At 43.8% G+C, this 20510-nt stretch overlaps 1 protein-coding gene across 15 annotated transcripts in view; it reads right to left on the bottom strand.

Moving 5' to 3' along the window:
• LOC130277059 (forkhead box protein A4-like) overlaps positions 1-20510 on the bottom strand; it is a 403578-nt gene that overhangs the window by 185911 nt on the left and 197157 nt on the right. The gene's annotated exons all lie outside the window — the stretch shown is intronic.

Genomic DNA, 20510 nt, shown 5'->3' with positions numbered 1-20510 from the left:
GCACTACAAATCTTAGCAGTCTGACTGCTGCAGGAGCCCATAAAAGCCATCACATTACAGATTAAATATAATGGTATATACAGACCTCTAGGTATATATTACAAGGATGGATATACCGTATATACTCGAGTATAAGCCGACCCGAATATAAGCCGAGGCGCCTAATTTCACCCCAAAATCCCAGGAAAAGTTATTGACTCGAGTAGAAGACTAGGGTGGGAAATACATCATCCCCCCCTGTCATCATCCAGACCCCCATCATTAACACCCTCATCATCATCACCCTGTCATCATCCCCCCTTCATCTTCACCACCTGTCATCATCCCACACCCCCCCTTGTCATCATTCCACACACACCCCTTCATCATCCCCTTTTCATCATCCCACACACCCCCCTTCATCATCCCCTTGTCATCATCCCCACCCCCCTTCATCATCCCCTTGTCATCATCCCCACCCCCCTTCATCATCCCCTTGTCATCATCCCCCCCCCTTCATCATCCCCTTGTCATCATCCTCTTGTGAACTCTCCGCCCTCAGTGGTCTTCAACCTGCGGACCTCCAGAGGTTTAAAAACTACAACTCCCAGCAAGCCCGGGCAGCCATCGGACTTGCTGGGAGTTGTAGTTATGAAACCTCTGGAGGTCCGCAGGTTGAAGACCACTGAGGGCGGAGAGTTCACTCGAGTATAAGCCGAGGGGGGTGTTTTCAGCACGAAAAATCGTGCTGAAAAACTCGGCTTATACTCGAGTATATACGGTATATTTGGATATGGACTTAGAGGTATGCGTAAAAATGAGGTATGCGTGTATGTGCAATAAAGTGACAGGCTATTAGTATACAAATAGAGTATAGATAATTAGTTTGAAATAGTAGTCCTAGCAGGGCCCTTGCTGTGGATCTACTAAAACTAAAACCGAATGACAATATGGTACTATAATTTAATTTAGAGTCTGACATTTAGATTCTAATTTAGACTCTAAATTAAATTATAGTACCATATTGTCATTCGGTTTTAAACCACACTACTCACTCCCTTTTATTTCAATTTTTTCAATTTTTTACACGTAATTCCTACATAATTTTTAATAATAATTTTTGTAATAATTTTTTACATAATAATTTTATACATTTATTTTTTGTACTTCTATATACCCAATTGTATTTTATTTTTACACCAATTTATGTACCAACCTGTGTACATCTATATAATTTTCACACAATTTTTCACATATAATTTTCCACATATTCATTTATCCATTTATATATGCTCATCTCACTATCCATGGTTTCATATATCCATATACTTATATTTATTAAACACATAAGTTATTCACCCACGCTATCTATTCTATTCATTTTATTTATTTACACAATATTTACAATCTAAATTCTATATATAAATTAACTACACATTCATTTACACTTTTATATTCACCCATTGACTAGTAGTATCTGAGTTTCTCCAATATACTATGTTTTAAGTTATGCATGATCTAGTCCGTGTTTTACATACAACCATCAACCCAGTCCACATTTTGTAATGAACTCCAAAAATGCCGCCAATTAAAGCAACATGGACTATATAAACTAGGGATCGACCGATATCAGTTTTTTAGGGCCGATACCGATAATCGGTGGAGGTTAGGGCCGATAGCCGATAACTTATACCGATATTTCGGTATAAGTTATCGGCTATTTATCCCCCCACGACACCGCTGCAGATCATTGATTTAAAGCGGGCGCTTTAAATCGATGCACTGCAGTGGCTTTTGCGGTGCCATAGGCCGCCGCCATCACCACCCGCTTCTCTCCCCCTACCTGTCAGGGTGGTCAGGGCCATCCTTCCTTCCTGTAGTGTCCGGAGGCATTCCTGGTGGAGGGTGAACTGGTCCGGGCTGTCCTTCTCCGGGGGTCATCTTCTCCACTTCGGGCAGGCTCCGGCCTAGTAACGCAACATAGACGCCGCTGCGCAGTGACGCCGCTGCGCAGTGACGCACCTGACGTCACGGCGTAGCGGCGTCTATGCAGCGTACTAGGCCGGAGCCTGCCCGAAGTGGAGAAGATGACCCCCAGAGAAGGACAGCCCGGACCAGTTCACCCTCCACCAGGAATGCCGCCGGACACTACAGGAAGGATGGATAGCCCATACCACCCCCATTACGGGTAAGTTACATTTTTTTTATTGACTCGGAGGGTGGGGGAGGGGCCCGACCGGTATAGCGGTATGGGCAAAAATCCATACCGGTATACCGCCCAGCACTACGGTGGAGGGTGCGACGTGGTGCGGTGGGTCGGGGGGGGGGGGCGGTCGCGGTGCGGCGGGTCGGGGGGGCTTTCGCGGTGCGGGGGGCGGGGCATTATCGGCTTATCGGCAAGGTAATTGCCGATACCGATAATGCCCAAAATCGTGATTATCGGCCGATAATATCGGCCATACCGATAATCTGTCGATCCCTAATATAAACCCTCAAACATGGGGTATACTATAGCTATAGAAAAAGGGGTCACTCCCGAAACGCGTCTAGCTTACCTACCCCCAACATTCAGATCACCATTAGAAGTCTATTACCACTTCTACTATTTGCAACAGCTGGAACCCCTTGCCTTTGTGACCACTGTGCATACGTGCGTTCTCTGACACGAGGACGCCGCTCTCAGCATCACTATCCTGCACCTGCATCCACTCACCAGCCATACCACCGCATATCCAACTACAGCAGAATCGAGGAATCCTTGAACCGATCACGCAGACATCCACACTGAGCCGGCCGCCAAGCCGAGCCAGGGGCTTCCATCCCAGGTTTCCTGTCTATAGCGGAGCGGTGAGTGGTGCAGAAGCACCGGAATATATTTGCTACTGTTTGCCATTCTATGTATCAAATCCAGTGGATTGCAACACCGATACTATTACTCAAACTGTACTTGCTACTATAACATTATTATTGTGGATTACAAAACTGATTTAGGACTATAACTGCTTTCTATCTTCCATAGAACTTTTGGTGACTGTCTTATGCTTTTATATTTTTAAATGTTTTTGCATTTATTATTTTAAACTGTATTTGCATTCATTATTTTATAAAATAGTTTTAGTAGATCCACAGCAAGGGCCCTGCTAGGACTATTATATTAAACTAATTATCTATACTCTATTTGTATACTAATAGCCTGTTACTTTATTGCACATACACGCATACCTTCTACATATCTTTTACGCATACCTCTAAGTCCATATCCTTGTAATATATACCTAGAGGTCTGTATATACCATTATATTTTCTCCTCTTTCTGACACGTAGGGTTACATGTAACACAGAAACCTCGGTATATATTAGCACAGTGTGAGCCCCCCAGCCCTGTTTTTTCTTCTACATTACAGATTAAGCTGAGGAAAGCAGTGGGCTGACCTAAGACAATTATCTGTCACCTGCACTACTGTGCCCAGTTGATGCACTACACATCCCAGCAGTCTGACTGCAGCACAAGTCCAGAAAAGCGGTCACATTATAATACCTAGCAAGATAAGCAAGGCAGTGGACTAACCTGTACTTTAACAAAAATACACAAGCTTTGAGCGTGAAATAGTTATTTAAGGACAAGTTACATGTATTTTTTGAGTTAAAGCAAAGGTTGCATTTATAGCTGGGTATAAGATACAGTATAAAATGAACAAGAACAAAAAAATAGCCTTCAAAAAATTCAAATCTGATGGGTCAGCTATAACTTTTATACAGAACAAGGAGCTTAATAAAATCTGTAAAAATTTAATAAAAACAGCAAAAATTCAAAACAAGAGACAGGTGGCCAAAGAAAGCAAAACTAATCCTAAATATTTTTTTAGATATATAAATGCAAAAAAACCAAGGACAGAGCATGTAGGACCCCTTAATAATGATAATGGGGAGGTTGTCACGGGTGATCAAGAGAAGGCGGAGCTACTGAATGGGTTCTTTAGTTCTGTATACACTATGGAAAAAGGAGCTGACATTGGCCAGGTCAGTGCTGGTAACACATCATGTAATGTACTGAACTGGCTTAATGTAGAGATGGTACAAGGTAAGTTAAGTTAAGTAAATGTAAGCAAATCTCCAGGGCCGGATGGACTACACCCAAGAGTTCTTAGAGAGGTAAGTTCAGTAATATCTGTACCCCTGTTCATGATATTTAGAGATTCACTGGTGTCTGGTATTGTGCCAAGGGACTGGCGCAAGGCGAATGTGGTGCCAATCTTCAAAAAGGGCTCTAGGTCTTCCCCAGGAAATTATAGACCGGTAAGTTTAACGTGCATTGTGGGTAAATTGTTTGAAGGACTCATAAGGGATTACATACAGGAATACATAGGGGATAATTGTATTATAAGTGATAACCAGCATGGGTTTACTAAGGATAGAAGTTGTCAAACCAATCTAATTTGCTTTTATGAAGAGGTGAGTAGAAGCCTTGACAGAGGAATGGCTGTGGATATAGTGTTTCTGGATTTTGCTAAAGTATTTGATACTGTCCCTCATAGACGTCTGACAGGTAAGTTAAGGTCTTTGGGTTTGGAAATTTTAGTTTGTAACTGGATTGAACACTGGCTCATGGATCGTACCCAGAGAGTGCTGGTCAATAATTCGTGCTCTGATTGGTCCCCGGTAATTAGTGGTGTACCCCAAGGTTCAGTACTGGGCCCGCTGTTGTTTAATTTATTTATCAATGATATAGAGGATGGTATTAACAGCTCTGTTTCTATCTTTGCAGATGACACCAAGCTTTGTAGCACGGTACAGTCTATAGAGGATGTGCATAAGTTACAAGATGACTTGGATAGACTAAGTGTCTGGGCATCCACTTGGCAAATGAGGTTCAATGTGGATAAATGTAAAGTTATGCATCTGGGTACTAATAACCTGCATGCGTCGTATGTCTTAGGGGGGATTAAACTGGCAGAGTCACTGGTAGAGAAGGATCTGGGTGTACTTGTAGATCACAGACTACAGAATAGCATTCAATGTCAGGCTGCTGCTTCCAAAGGCAGCAGGATATTGTCATGTATAAAAAGAGGCATGGACTCAAGGGACAGGGACATAATACTCCCCCTTTATAAAGCATTGGTACGGCTTCACCTGGAATATGCTGTTCAGTTTTGGTCGTCTGTACATAAAAGGGACACTGTGGAGCTGGAAAGGGTGCAGAGACGTGCGACTAAACTAATATGGGGCATGGAACATCTTAGCTATGAGGAGCGATTAAAGGAGTTACAATTGTTTAGTCTTGAGAAGAGACATTTAAGGGGGGATATGATAAACGTATTTAAGTGTATTAATGGCCCATACAAAAAATATGGAGAAAAACTGTTCCAGGTTAAACCCCCCCAAAGGACGAGGGGGCACTCCCTCCCTCTGGAGAAGAAAAGGTTTTGTCTAAAGGGGCGACACGCCTTCTTTACCGTGAGGACTGTGAATTTATGGAACGGTCTACCTCAGGAACTGGTCACAGCAGGAAAAATTAACAGCTTTAAAACAGGATTAGATACATTCCTGGAACAAAATAACATTAATGCTTATGAAGAAATATAAAATCCCATCCCTTCCCCAATATCGCGCCACACCCCTACCTTTTAATTCCCTGGTTGAACTTGATGGACATATGTCTTTTTTCGACCGTACTAACTATGTAACGTATCCCCTATTAGAAAGATAGGGGATACATTTTTTAATTTCAGGCGGTCTGACCACTGGGATCCCCCACGATCTCCTGTATAGATCACATGAAGCTGCGGCCAACAAGCCCCCTCCATATATTTCTATGAGAGAGCCGTTCGACTATCTCCGGCTTTCCCATAGAGCTATATGGAGGGGGTGTCGGCCGCCTCTTTGTGTGGGGGTCAACACACTCCATTTCTGGTTAGAGCTGGGGCCCCATACAGGAGATTACAGGAGGTCCCAGCAGTCGGACTCCCCATGATCTAAAAGTTATCCCCCTATCCTGCAGATAGGGGATATATTTTTGTTCATGATACTTCTCCTTTAACATAAATAAACATTAAGGGTACGTTCACACATAAAGGATCCTGAGCAGATTTTATGCGCAGGATTTGTAACTGCAGATTAGAAGCTGTGCTCAGTTATTTAGTCTACATTGAATTTTGCAGCCCAAAATCCTGCACATCAAATCTGTGCAAGATTCTGTACATGTGAACGTACTCTAAAAGTGTTTAGTATAAACCCAGAATAGGCATCTAAAGCCAAATTACATATATTTTCTGGATTTAATCAAACAGTTCTACCTTGGTATAAAATAAATCCACATGAAAAGCTTTGAGAGTGAACGTGCAAGTTGCCTCTTCTTTCTGGGTTTAATGAAATAGATAGCATGTATCTCTGTGTCTTACATAAAACCGCATTAAAAGTGCTGAGAGTAAAAGATGACTGGCAGTTTATCTGCCTCTTGACTACTTGGTAAGTGACAATTAACCAGAAAAACATAACAATAACCTTTAACATCTTTTTCAATAAAAAAAAGTCTCTTAAAGGAATGGTTGAGGGTAGGAAGGGATAGAGAAAAGAGCACCCCTCCAATGTTCTCTGCCAGTAAGTATGTCGGTGGCTGTAGAAGCTCTGTGGGCACCACCCATTTGTTCAGGCCCAACAGCAGCCCTGTTGTGTGTTTTTTAGAGAATTATACAGCACTTGTGGATTGGTTGGCTCTTCTCAAGTATCTTAGGAGTAGGACGAGTCTGACGATTTGAGATTGAGCCAGGTCTCCGTGGATTCTTCGTGGTGGAAATGTCCATCTTAGGGATGGAGTGATATTGAAAGTGATCATGGTGAATATGCTGAGAAAGAAGCTCATGTTTGGACATCAGCATTTCATACTGAGAGGAGTGGTAGGGGCAATGAGTAGAAGTCTGATGATAATAATGTCAGCAATAAAGAGCAGAGGCGATATGGGGGTCAGAAGATCTGTCAAACATACCAGACGTAGGCCTGCAGGTATGATCCGCTTAGGAGGAGGTGATGAGGAGCAGGAAATTATTTTCTATCTTACCAAATGCAGAAAACCAGGCACAGTGCCGTCCCTGTTAATGTTATTATTCTTATAAAATGTTATTCTGCAGAGTACTGTAACAAATAATAATTAGCAGTTATGAGACAAAACATTCAGAAAGATAATGGCCCTCCCATTACTAAGCTAAAACAGACTTGTTTTTTTCGGGTTACTTTGGTGCATAGTTTCTGCGCCAGTACAATCACCAGGAAAATCCGACAAACCCGATATCACATTCTGAAAAGCTGGAAATGGGTGTGGTCTGTCACAAAGGGTTGTGGTCATCCTGAAAAGGGGCGTGGTTTCACAACACAGCCTATTTACTATTGAATTCACAGAAAATCCTGTGAATAAATGGCTGGAAATTTCCACCTAGAAATAGCTGATCAGAAAATGTTCCCCACTTGTAAATCTGTTTAGTAAATAGAGTGGAATCCCACAAGTCAGGAACAACATTTCATACTAGTAAAAACCCCACACTCTTTGTAAATGAGGGCCAATATGGATAGAGGCGGTTAGGGGCAGAGGCAATGATACAGAAGTTGAAATGTCACCACTCTCTGGAGTTACAGATACAATGAGCTATTAACTTACTGCACCCGTTTTTTGCTGTGAATGTTTGAAATCGCTGCAAAAATGTGTGTTTTACTGTGATTATGCTAATGACTTAAATCACTGTAAAATGCCAAATTTGTTACTGTGATTTCAGCTATTTGGTGCAAAAATGCACATGATAATTAGTTGAGGTACCACAACATGTAAGCACAACGTCAGAAAATAGATTTAAAGGGGTACTCTGCCCCGAGACATCTTATCCCCTATCCAAAGGATAGAGGATAAGATATCTGATCGCAGAGGTCCCGCCGCTTGGGACCCCCGTGATCTCGGTTAGTGTCGGGTTCAGCGCTGGAGGCTCGTGACATCATGGCCATGCCCCCTCAATGCAGGTCTATGGAAGGGGGCATGGTGGCTGTCACGCCCCCTCTCATAGACTTGCATTTAGGGGGCATGCCTGTGACGTCACGAGCAGGGCATGACCATGACGTCTTGAGCCTCCATCTCGTATTGCCAGTCATCCGGCACGGAGCGAAGTTTCTGGGTTGCCGCAGGCGAGATCGAGGGGGTCCCCAGCAGCGGGACCTCCGCGATCAGACATCTTATCCCCTATCCTTTAACCCCTTAAGGACCAAGGACGTACCGGTACGTCCTTGGTCCTGCTCCCGTGATATAACGCGGGGTTACACAGTAACCCCGCATCATATCACGGCGGGCCCGGCGTCATAGTGAAGCCGGGACCCGCCGCTAATAGCGCTATTAACCCTTTAGCCGCGCGCTCAGAGCTGAGCCGCGCGGCTAAAAGCGAAAGTAAAAAATGCCGGTTAACTCAGTGGGCTGTTCGGGATAGCCGCGGCGAAATCGCGGCATCCTGAACAGCTTACAGGACAGTGGGAGGGCCCCTACCTGCCTCCTCGCTGTCTGATCACCGAATTACTGCTCAGTGCCTGAGATCCAGGCATGAGCAGTCAAGCGGCAGAATCATCGATCACTGGTTTCCTATGAGAAACCAGTGATCAATGATAAAGATCAGTGTGTGCAGTGTTATAGGTCCCTATGGGAGCTATAACACTGCAAAAAAAAAGGGGAAAAAAAAGTGAATGAATATCATTTAACCCCTCCCCTATTAAAAGTTTGAATCACCCCCCTTTTCCCATAAAAAAAAAAAAAAAACACAGTGTGAATAAAAATAAAAATATATGGTATCATCGTGTGCGGAAATGTCCGAATTATAAAAATATATCGTTAATTAAACCACTCGGTCAATGGCGTACGCGCAAACAAAGTCCAAAATAGTGCATTTTTGGTCACTTTTTATATAATTTAAAAATGAATAAAAAGCGATCAATAAGTCCTATCAATGCAAAAATGGTACCGTTAAAAACTTCAGATCACGGCGCAAAAAATGAGTCCTCATACCGCCACGGAAAAATAAAAAAGTTATAGGGGTCAGAAGATGACAATTTTAAACGTATTAATTTTCCTGCATGTAGTTATGATTTTTTTCCAGAAGTACGACAAAATCAAACCTATATAAGTAGGGTATCATTTTAATCGTATGGACCTACAGAATAAAGATAAGGTGTCATTTTTACCGAAAAATTTACTACGTAGAAACGGAAGCCCCCAAAAGTTACAAAACGGCGTTTTTTTTTTTTTTCAATTTTGTCGCACAATGATTTTTTTTTCTCTTTCACCATAGATTTTTGGGCAAAATGACTGACATCATTACAAAGTAGAATTGGTGGTGCAAAAAATAAGCAATCATATGGATTTTTAGGTGCAAAATTGAAAGAGTTATGATTTTTTAAAGGCAAGGAGCAAAAAACGAAAATGCAAAAACGGAAAAACCCCTGGTCCTTAAGGGGTTAAGAAAAAATATACTTTTAATAGAAGCACCAGAAAAAAATGGAGGATGTTGTGTTATTTTTGGAAAAGATGTCCTGCACAGACAGATACATATGCAGTGGAATGCACCCTTAAAATTCCGACATGTCCAATATCACAAAGGGCACCACCATGATCTGTCCCGGTGCGGGTGGCGGGGCATTATAATCGGTCGATCCCTAACAGGAACCATGATGCAGTTTTGAAAGCAGCAAAGAATAAGCAGGACATTGCTATAAAAGGCCAAAAAATTGCATTATTTCTACATTCCTCGACAGAGGTGCAAAAAAAAAAATGTCAAAAGCTGACTATCATGATCTATCATACTTGGCTGAGGGTTGTGGCCCTCAGCAAGATGCATTTATTTGGTTCGTGTTGGATAGATCAAAATGAACAACACCTTAGAAGAGGAAACATATAAGAGGAAACACTCTATGACGATTAGGGTAAATAAATTGTCTTTGGATGTTTGCTGATTGTTCCATTGTTAACACACAAACCCAAAAGTCAACACATACTGTATCCTACAGGAGTGGACATGCTCTATGACACGGTTGATGATAGGTCCAAGCATGGTTGTATGAATGACTGGTGCCTTCACCATTTTCCTGAGCAGGCACAAGTTATTGTCTATATGCTTGTCTTTCTATGTGTTTCTTTAAAAGGGTAGCTCCCACCATCCTTTTTTTTTTTTTTTCCTGTCCCTGCCTATTGCCCATCTATCCCTAACCCCCTCCCTGCTTTTAATTTTTTTTTACTATATTAAAAATGACTTTTTGTCTGCCTGGTAATGTGCTCACTACCAGGCAGACTTCCCCAGCAGGCACGACATCACTTGTGCCTGCTGGGGGGCCGACTTCCGTCCTTAGTTCATCTACACAGAGTGCCTCCAGCTGTTTCATCACTACAACTCCCAGCTTGCCCTGACATCTATTGGCTGTCAGGGCATGCTGGGAGTTGCAGTGGTGAAACAGCTGGAGGAACCCTGTGTTGAAAACTATAGGACAATAAGTTAGGGCCGCGCTAACCCGTTTCCCCCCGGTGTTCAAACCCCAAACCCTGCTCTCCCCCACCCCCTTGTTAAAGCCACGATCCCCGCTCTCCTCTATACATACCGCCACGATCCCCGCCTTCCTCTATACAGACCACCACGATCCCTGCTCTCCCCTATACATACTGCAGAGTCCAGCAGCGGCGCCATGTGCAGGAGGCGGGGCCGGCATGTCAGTCCAGGGAGCCAATGCGCTCGCTCCCGCCTGTATGATTGACAGGCAGGGAGCGAGCGCAGACTGAATGAAATCAGGCGTGACGTCACGCCAGCCTAGTGGCCTGTTTTCAAACGTAATTTTAAACATTTTAATAAAAAAAAATTTATGAAAACATACTAGAGATATGTTGTAGTACATATATACTCCAACATATAATAAAAACAGTTGATGACAGTGCCCATTTAAAGAGTTAGGCTGGGTTCACATCACGTTTTTGCCATGTATGGTTTTTGTATGGCAAAAAAACAGAATGGGAAAAAGCAAACCATATGCGTTTTTAAACTAAATACTGTTTTTAAAAGTGCAAACAGTTTCGTCCGTTTTTATAAAAAAAAAAAAAAAACATACGTTTTTGATAATTTTGTCCATTTTTAATGGGAGGGGTGTTGGGTGGGGACTTTAGGATGCAAATGCGCATGTGCAAAGTAAAAACCATACACAGTTTCCCATATGGAATTGTATACATGTGCGTTTCCCATTGACGTCCATGTAAAAAAAAAATGTATGCGGTTGCAGTACGGTTTTTAAACCGGAGTAAAAACTGTGGTTGACCACGTTTTTGTTTCCGGTTTAAAAACCGCACTGCAACCGCATATGTTTTTTTTTAACATGGACGTCAATGGGAAACGCAAATGTATACAGTTCCATATGAGAAACGGTATACGTTTTTTACTTTGCACATGCGCATTTGCATCCTAAAGTCCCTACCCAACACCCCTCCCATTAAAACGGACGGAACTGTATGCACTTTTAAAAACAGTATACAGTTTAAAAACGCATACGGTTTTTTCCATACTGTTCCATCCATTTTTTGCCATACGGTTTTCTTTAGAAATACGGATTGAAAACAGTATGGCAAAAATGTGATGTGAACCCAGCCTTAAAGATATCACAGCACTATTGCGCTAACATGGCTATTTGCTTTTTATGTTATCTCACACTGCCACCTTGTGACTTCTTTTGGTTATTGCATAGGTCTTATGCTTTCTATGTTTGCTATCCCTTTGTAAGAAACTCTTACAACAGATTAGATTCCTCAGGACAAGACATGAGCTTTGTGAACCCCAAAAACTTGGTCTTGCTCAGCACATCTGCTAAAATAAGGTTAGAACTTTGCCAGAATAGCTTCACACAAGCCTTGCAACCTTGCTATTGTAGAAGGACATGTTGTTTTGGCACCATTTCAGCATAGGATAAAGAAGAAGGAACACTGAGATGATGTCAGGGTAGCCCAGAATACTTTGCAGCTAGTAGCAAGATCACATCACCGCAGGTTAGCCAATAATTGCTTGCAAACAGCTCTCAGACCAATCAGAAGACAGCATAGGAGTGGGTATAAAAGACTGATACAACTACATTCACTGCGTTGCAGCCGCTATCTTGAGAGAAAGCCGAGCACTGAGCGGTGCAAAAAACAACTAACTGTGGATCTACTGATCCTAGAAATCTTTTATGCTACAATACAAAGCTATTTGAGCAAAGCATGTGGGCTTACCTCAGTGGCCTGCATTACAGTGTTCAGTTGTTGCACTACAAATCCCAGAAGTGTGACTGCAGAACAATCCCATAAAAAGCTATTATACTACAATGCAAAGCAATTAGGTAGGTAGTAGATACCTCCCGTATTAGGTAGGTAGCAAATAGGTAGTAGATGTTCCCCACATTAGGTAGTAAGTTGATGTCCCCCATATTATGTAGGTAGCATATGTCCCCATATTAGGTAAGTAGCAAATGTGCCCTGTATTAGGTAGGTAGCAAATGTCCCCCATATTAGGTAGGTAGCAAATGTCCCCCATATTAGGTAGGTAGCAAATGTCCATCATATTAGGTAGGTAGCAAATGTCCACCATTTAAGGTAGGTAGCAAATGTCCACCATTTTAGGTAGGTAGAAAATGTCCCCCATATAAAGTAGGTAGCAGATGTCCCCCATATTAGGTAGGTAGGAAATGCCTCCCATATTAGGTAGGTAACAAATGTCCCCCATATTAGGTAGCTAGCAAATGCCCCCCCCCCCCCCATATAAACTAGGCAAAACGGTAGGAGATATCCCCCATATTAGGTGAGTAGCAGATGTCCCCCAAATTAGATGGGTAGCAGATGTCCCCCATACCAGGTAGGTAACAGAAGTTCACCATTTGAGGTGGGTAACTGGAGCACAGAGGAAGAGTTTGGCCTCTTGTGACTGCCAGCTTAATGCAGCCGGCGGGCACAAGAGTGTTTGACCAGGGTAAGGAACCAATGGCTTTTCACCCTATCAAGCTTCCCACCGGGCGCCACATTAAACTTCAGGCACCTCATTAGAATTTACAGAATTTATAGTTAAATGTATGACATGTGGGTGCTGTTCTGGAATGGCGGGACATCACACCAAAGCATGAATGTGCCATCGGATCCAGGACAGTTGGGAACTATTGCTTAAAGTGTACCTGTCATTTCAGGTGAGGATTCAGGTGTCATTTCAGGATAAGGATAAGCTGTTCTGTGTGTGTGTGTACATGAAGCGCAGCATCATTTTTGGCCATTATATAACTTTTATATGGCATTTTTCAGCTTTATCTATAATTTGCAGTTTTCTCAGAGCTGGTGGGCAGAGCTCCCCCTCCCCTCCATACACTTGTATTTAAGAAGAAAGGCATTACTGTTAAATGATCTGTACAACACAGGAAGAACCAGTTCAGTTTTAGCCCAAGTGGCCAGAATGGTAACTGCAAGATTTCATGATTAATTTAATTTGTAGACAGTAAAAAGTAAAATTAGAAAAAAAACAATCAAAAATTATTTTAAAACTATGGTTCACATGAAAACATGATTTAAAGGGGTACTCCGGTGGATTTTTTTTAATTCTTTAATTAACTGGTGCCAGAAAGTTAAACAGATTTGTAAATTACTTCTATTAAAAAACCTTAATCCTTCCAGTATTTCCTCTGTAGTATTCAGTAGCTGCTGAATACTACAGAGGAAATTCTTTTCTTTTTGGAACACAGCTCTCTGCTGACATCATGAGCAGAGTGCTCTCTGTTGATATCTCTGTCCATTTTAAGAACTGTCCAGAGTAGGAGAAAATCCCCATAGCAAACATATGCTGCTCTGGTCAGTTCCTAAAATGGACAGAGATGTCAGCAGAGAGCACTGTGCTTGTGATTCAGCAAAGAGCACTGTGTTCCAAAAATAAAAGAATTTCCTCTGTAGTATTCAGCAGCTAATAAGTTCTGGAAGTAATTTTCATATCTGTTTAATTTTCTGGAACCAATTGATTTAAAAAAAAAAAAAGTTTTCCACTGGAGTACCCCTTTAAACAAAAGGTCAATTTCTGATGACACATATCTTTGATTTGTGATATTTCATTCACACTGTACTGTACTGGGACAGTGATACAATGTGGATTTACGTTGCATAAGTAGTGGTGTCACCTGGGCAATAAAAATAGTGTGCCCCCCTTCTTCCCCTAGTAACTGCGGGGCATGGACTGTGGCAGGCCAGCAAGATGTGTTAGGGAGCCGCTTTGGCGGTGTTGAAGGTTTCTACACATGCAGCAGACCAGGGGCGTACCTAGAGAATTTGGCACCCGGGGCGGACCCTTTGTTTGGCAACCCCCCCCTCCACCCCTCCATTAATTACACCCCCCGACCTGCACCCCCCCTTAATTACACCCCACTCCCTCCCTCCCCTTAATTACACCCCCATCCTCCCTCCCCTTAATTACACCCCCTCTCTTCACATATAATTATTTACTTACATTTTGATGAAGCCTCCGTCCGACCGCTGGTGATGGATCCTTCCACTCCTTTAAAATATCCGTGAAGGCGGCATCAGCGTTGTGACGTCACATTGCGCACCGCCGCAACACTCCTCCTCATGCTGCTCTGACTCCACAGATGCAGGCGCCGGGCGGAAAAGTGTAGAGGTGCAGTGCCCTATAGCCATTGGGTAGCAGTTTCTCCACATTAGGTAGCATAGTTTCCATACATTAGGAAGCATAGATTCACCACATTAAGTAGCATAGTTTCCCCACATCAGGAAGCATAGATTCCCCACATTAGGTAGCATAGATTCCCCACATTAGGTAGCATAGATTCCCCACATTAGGTAGCATAATATTCCACATTAGGTAGCATAGATTCCCCACATTAGGTAGCATAGATTCCCCACATTAGGAAGCATAGATTCCCCACATTAGGTAGCATAGATTCCCCACATTAGGTAGCATAGATTCCCCACATTAGGTAGCATAATATTCCACATTAGGTAGCATAATATTCCACATTAGGTAGCATAGATTCCCCACATTAGGTAGCATAGATTCCCCACATTAGGAAGCATAGATTCCCCACATTAGGTAGCATAGATTCCCCACATTAGGAAGCACAGATTCCCCACATTAGGAAGCACAGATTCCCCACATTAGGTAGCATAGTTTTCCACACTAGGTAGTACAGATTCCCCACATTAGGTAGCATAGATTCCCCACATTAGGAAGCATAGCTTCCCCACATTAGGTAGCATAGTTTCCCCACATTAGGAAGCGCAGTTTCCCCACATTAGGTAGCATAGATTCCCCACATTAGGAAGCGCAGTTTCCCCACATTAGGTATCATAGATTTCCCACATTAGGAAGCATAGTTTTCCACATTAGGTAGCATAGTTTTCCACATTAGGTAGCATAGTTTTCCACATTAGGTAGCATAGATTCCCCACATTAGGCAGGATAAATTCCCCACATTAGGTAGCATAGTTTCCCCACATTAGGTAGCATAGACTCCCCACATTAAGTAGAATAGTCAGACAGACAGACACACACATAGACAGACACACACAGACAGACACACACACACATATAGACAGACAGACACACACACATAGACAGACAGACACACACACACATAGACACACTTACCTGGAAGTGTTTCTTCCCTCTGGCGGTGGCCTGACGAGTGACGTCACTGACGTCCTCCTGCGCGGGTCTCCGGAGGGACGTCACATGCGCGACGTTCCTCATCAGACCCGGGGCGGCTGCCAGCACAGCTGCATACTGGGGTCGGCGGAGCGAGGTAATGGGGTGCTAACGGACAGGAGCGAGCGCAGCTGAAGATGAGGGGGGCACCCCGGTCACTGAGCGGCATGGTGTCACCCCATCTGGCTGGTGTTGCCTGGTTCGGTCCACACCCCAGCCGCTATGCCACTGGATTGGGTGGGGGTGTGTGACTCCATCATGGCACCCCCCTTGTGAGTGGCATCCGGGCCGACCCCCCCCCTTGGTACGCCACTGCAGCATACTATACTATGCAACATTTACATGAACTTATGAATGAAATATTGTGGATTTAAATGCTGCTGCCGCTGCTCCCTCAGGTGTCTTGCTGGCCTGCCACAGTCAATGCACTGCAATCTAAACAGAATTCAGAGTTCCCCACCAAGCTGAGAACACGTAGACAGTAAAATGCCAAGAACATTTAATGAGAAGGTACTAGAATTGAACACACTGCTGTGTGACACTCATAGCTTGTATCATGTAAAACTACAGTCTCCAGCACGTCCTGAACAATGGTCAGGACATGCTGGAAGTTGATGTTAGAAGAAAAACTAATTTAGACCACTCATCTTATTGTTTAAGATCAGAATTAATCCACTACTAATTAGATAAAATTAGAACCAAAATAAACATTTAAATCTAGTGAATTACAAGGGATGTCTTCTGCCAGTAGGAAGGAGGGCACTATAAATTTCTTGTGGTTAATGGGGCACGATAAAATGTTTGAGGGTGAGAGGCTCTGTAAACTGTTGGGGGTGAAAAGGCTCATTAAACTGCTGGGGGAGGGTGGTGAAAAGGCTCTGTAAACTCATGGGGGGGTGAAGGGCTCTGTAAACTGCTGGGGGGGGGGCTCTGTAAATTGCTGGGGCATGAGGGGGCTCTGTAAACTGCTGTGGGGTGAGGGGCTCTGTAAACTGCTGTGGGGTGAGGGGGTCTATAAGCTGCTGTGGGGTGAGGGGCTCTGCAAACTGCTGGGAGTGAGGGGCTCTGTAAACTGCTGGGGGTGAGGGGCTCTGTAAACTGCTGTGGGGTGAGGGGCTCTGTAAACTGTTGGGGATGAGGGGCTCTGTAAACTGCTGGGGGTGAGGGGCTCTGTAAACTGCTGGGGGTGAGGGGCTCTGTAAACCGCTGGGGATTAGGGGCTCTGTAAACTGCTGATGGGTGGGGTGAGGGGGCTTTGTAAACTTCCTTGGATGAGAGAGATATGTAAACCGCTGGGGTGAGGGGCTCTGTAAACTGCTGGCAGGGAGGGGGCTCTGTAAACTTCTGGGGGTGAGTGATCTCAGTAAACTGCTGGGTGAGGAGGGGGAGGAAGCTCTGTAAACTGCTGGGGGGAATAAGGGGCTCTGTAAACTGCTGTTTTGCTGTGGTAAAGGAGCTCTACATGCTGTGGGGAGAGGTGGTTTTATAGACTATTGTGGAGAAGGGGGTGCTACAGGCTATGGCGGAGGGGCTTTATAAGCTGCGGTGGGGAGGGGTTCTATAGGCTGCTCTGGGGAGAGGGGGCTGTATAGAGGGGGATGCTTTTTATTGGCTTAGCGTTCTTGGTAACATCTGAGAATGCAGCCCAGCAGTCCCGCACTTGCAGGAGCGATATTTGGTGCATGTAGTGAGGATCTGCCAGACCGTCACTCCTTAACCCTATATTATATTGTGCTGCCCGATGCCTCACATTTCTAAGCTTTTCTTCATTTTCCTGCAGAGAAGAGGAGGCTAAGTGAAAAGGTAGCACATTCCACACAGCAGCGTTGTGTTCTGTATCATCCATCCTCCCCTGTAAAGAACAAGAGGAATGATACAGGAAGATTACACTGTCATGCACTGTTACAGTATGTGCGGGGATAGTAATTAGAGTTAGGGGCCGGGTCACAGTTGCTCTACAGCTATGTCACTGGATGGGGTGATACTATCGCAGGATGAATATGCAATGATTGAGACAAATTACCCGGCACATGCAAGACCAGGGTACCCAGGGTACAGGTAACTGGGGGGATGTCACAGGATAGCCCGATGTATGATTGGTATGGGAGGTGCAATGTCCATGTGGAAAGTAGCGTGGATAAATATACATTGTCTAACAGAGCTATCTAAAGCCAATAGTTTGGATATCAGTATTTAAAATAGCAGGTAAATCATGTCGAAGTAAGGTAAGCCGGGGAAATTATAAAAATGGTGCTAGCTCAATACGATCATTCAAGCCCAGTGCTCTAACGGCATCGAGTTTGATGATCCAATGAGCCTCTCTTTGTAAGAGAAAGGCAGGACGATCACCACCTCATGAAAGTGCCTTAAAGGGGTACTTCGCTCCTAGACATCTTATCCCCTATCCAACGGATAGGGGATAAGATTTCAGATCGCTGGGGACCCCCGGGATCTCGGCTGCAGCACCCACCTGTTGCGGCTTCCGGAAACACTGGAGGCTTCGGCTCCCGACCACAGTGACGTAAGATAGTTAAGTGACGACTCCGCCCCAGTGTGATGTCACACCCCGCCCCTCAATGCAAGTCTATGGGAGGGGGCAAGACAGCCGTCACCCCCCCCCATAGACTTGCATTGAGGGGGCGGGGCGTGACGTCACACGGGGGTGGAGTTGTGACGTCACAATCTCCCGTCACTGCGGTCGGGAGGCGTTAGAATGAGAGCCTCCAGCCTGCCGGAAGCCGCAACATGGGGGTGCTGCAGCAGAGATCCCGAGGGTCCCCAGCGGCGGGACCCCCGTGATCGGACATCTTATGCCCTATCCTTTCAATAGGGGATAAGATGTCTAGAGGTGGAGTACCTCTTTAACTCTCTCCACACTGGCAAATCTTAAAACACTGGGATCACCTGCATGGGCTTCATTCACGTGGGCTACCAATTTGGGGGCACCAACTCCTTTCTTTACAGAACATATATGTTCGCGGAAACGAACATGGAGGGGCCGAATGGTTTTGTCCACGTAAAAGAATCCACAAGAACAGGTGATAACGTATACAACAAAAGAAGTGCGGCAAGTTATCAAATCTTTCACACAATGATTGTAACCTCCAAATTTTAGATGCCTGGTAGAAAGATTTGGGGAACAGAAGGAACATGACCAAAGAAAAATTTCCTTTCAGAGAAATGTTATTGAGCCAGTCGCAACCGCTTGGACTTTTATTATGGATGGGAGTGATCAGCTGACTTCCTGCTTGGTGGTGTCCGTACCTCCCTGAACCCCCCTAGCAATGCCACTGTGCATTGGTGTTTGCAATTCTTCATAGAGGCAAAAAAAAACTTACTGGTTGCCTTCATACAAAGTGGTCATTTTTCTTAAATGTTACAAAAAATACAATGTCACGTCGAGCAGGGAATAGTCAGACCCTGCTTTCACCGAGACCACTTTGCCTGTCTACTTGACAACCCATCCTAGGTAGCAGACTCTTAACTGGACAACAGTCCCTGTGCTGGACTAAAAGGCAGGAGTGTCACAAGTCAAAACAAAACACAGTCAGTATAGAGGTTAGGTATCAGGTCAGGACACAATGGGTTAATCAAAGCACAAACCCGGGAGCACAATACAGCAAACAAACAAAAAGACAAACAAAGGGGAGCCATACAGACCAGTCAAAACCAGAAAGTAACACAGTACTAAAAAACACTTAGTGAAAGGGAAGAGTCAAATCAGATGGACAACAAGGCACAGAATGGCAGGCAAAAGAATAGTCAATAAACAGGCAGGAGGTCAGAGAAATGTATCAGGCAAATAACCAAGTTCTCACACTTCAATACTCAAAACATAAAAAATAGACAACACGGCAGTATAAAGATCCCCGTGCTACACATGAAAATCTTAAAGGAGTAGTCTTGTGGAGAAAAACTTATCGCAGGGGGTTCGACCACTGGGCCCCCCCCCCCCCCCTGCGATCTAAAACTTAGGGGATACATTTTTCTCCACGAGACTACTCCTTTAACATAACCAGAAACACATTGACTGAGAATGATCTCCTTGATGTAACTGGGATTTCAGTGTTTAATGGATTAACAAAAACCCTAACCCTTAAATTTAGATCAAAAGCATTCTTTTGTATAACACTCCACAAGATCTGCAATTCTTACTAGAGTTGCTTTGACCCGGTCATATAATCATCACAGTTTGATCTGTTTATTTGCCCATTTTTCTGCATTGAACACATCAACAAGAACTGACTACTCACTTACTACATACTACTTGCTACATAATATATCCCACTGCTTGATATTGTGACAAGTTAATTTATGCTATTTACTTCAGATGTCAGACATTTTAATGTTATTTTTTTACTTTATTTAAAAATCTTAGTTCTCCAGCACTTATCAGCTGCTGTATGCTCCAGAGGAAGTTGAGTTGTTCTTTTCTGACTAACCACAGTGCTCTCTGCTGACACCTCTGTCCATGTTAGGAACTGTCCAGAGTACAAGCAAACCACCATAAATAACCTCTCATGCTCTGGACAGTTCCTGACACGGACAGAGGTTTCAGCAAAGAGCACTGTGGTCAGACAAAAAAGAACCATACAACTTCCTCTGTAGCAAACAGCTGCTAATAAGTACTGGAAGGATTCAGATTTTTAAATAGAAGTAATTTACAGATCTGTTTAACTTTCTGGCACCAATTAATTTGAAAACAGTTGTTTTCCACTGGAGTACCTTCACACATACATGATTTGCTGCATATTTATGCTGCATATTTGCTGCAGCGGATTAAGCTACCCATTGAAGTTAATGGGGTAAAAAATC

Source organism: Hyla sarda, chromosome 6 (genome assembly GCF_029499605.1).
Source record: "Hyla sarda isolate aHylSar1 chromosome 6, aHylSar1.hap1, whole genome shotgun sequence".
Lineage (NCBI taxonomy): Eukaryota > Metazoa > Chordata > Amphibia > Anura > Hylidae > Hyla > Hyla sarda.
Note: the sequence above shows the minus strand (reverse complement) of the source record. Positions and strands in the feature narration are given on the sequence as shown.